Here is a 1,085-nt window from a genome sequence, read left to right as displayed (position 1 = left end):
GTCATTGAAGAGTCATTAAAGTTTGAAGAGTCATTGAAGAGTCAGTGAAGAGTCATTGAAGAGTCATTGAAGTTTGAAGAGTCATTGAAGAGTCAGTGAAGAGTCATTGAAGTTTGAAGAGTCAGTGAAGAGTCAGTGAAGAGTCATTGAAGAGTCATTGAAGTTTGAAGAGTCATTGAAGAGTCATTGAAGAGTCAGTGAAGAGTCATTGAAGAGTCATTGAAGAGTCATTAAAGTTTGAAGAGTCATTGAAGAGTCAGTGAAGAGTCATTGAAGTTTGAAGAGTCATTGAAGAGTCAGTGAAGAGTCATTGAAGAGTCAGTGAAGAGTCAGTGAAGAGTCATTGAAGTTTGAAGAGTCATTGAAGTTTGAAGAGTCATTGAAGAGTCAGTGAAGAGTCATTGAAGAGTCAGTGAAGAGTCATTGAAGAGTCAGTGAAGAGTCATTGAAGTTTGAAGAGTCATTGAAGAGTCAGTGAAGAGTCATTGAAGTTTGAAGAGTCATTGAAGAGTCAGTGAAGAGTCATTGAAGTTTGAAGAGTCATTGAAGTTTGAAGAGTCATTGAAGAGTCAGTGAAGAGTCATTGAAGAGTCAGTGAAGAGTCATTGAAGAGTCAGTAAAGAGTCATTGAAGAGTCATTGAAGAGTCAGTGAAGAGTCATTGAAGTTTGAAGAGTCAGTGAAGAGTCAGTGAAGAGTCATTGAAGTTTGAAGAGTCATGAAGTTTGAAGAGTCATTGAAGAGTCAGTGAAGAGTCATTGAAGAGTCATTGAAGAGTCATTGAAGAGTCATTAAAGTTTGAAGAGTCATTGAAGAGTCAGTGAAGAGTCATTGAAGAGTCAGTGAAGAGTCAGTGAAGAGTCAGTGAAGAGTCATTGAAGTTTGAAGAGTCAGTGAAGAGTCAGTGAAGAGTCATTGAAGTTTGAAGAGTCATTCAATTATAATATTATAATTATATATATAATAATTAACTACAAGTTTTCAGGTTTCACTTCAGGATTAATTATGAATTTTATTTAATTTTCTTTCTAAAATATGTTTATTGAGGGGAAATGGACTTTTATTTTGAAATGAGCGGACGGAAGC

This window comes from Hippoglossus stenolepis, chromosome 11 (genome assembly GCF_022539355.2).
Source record: "Hippoglossus stenolepis isolate QCI-W04-F060 chromosome 11, HSTE1.2, whole genome shotgun sequence".
In the NCBI taxonomy this organism is placed as follows: Eukaryota; Metazoa; Chordata; class Actinopteri; order Pleuronectiformes; family Pleuronectidae; genus Hippoglossus; species Hippoglossus stenolepis.
This window is presented reverse-complemented; position numbering follows the sequence as displayed.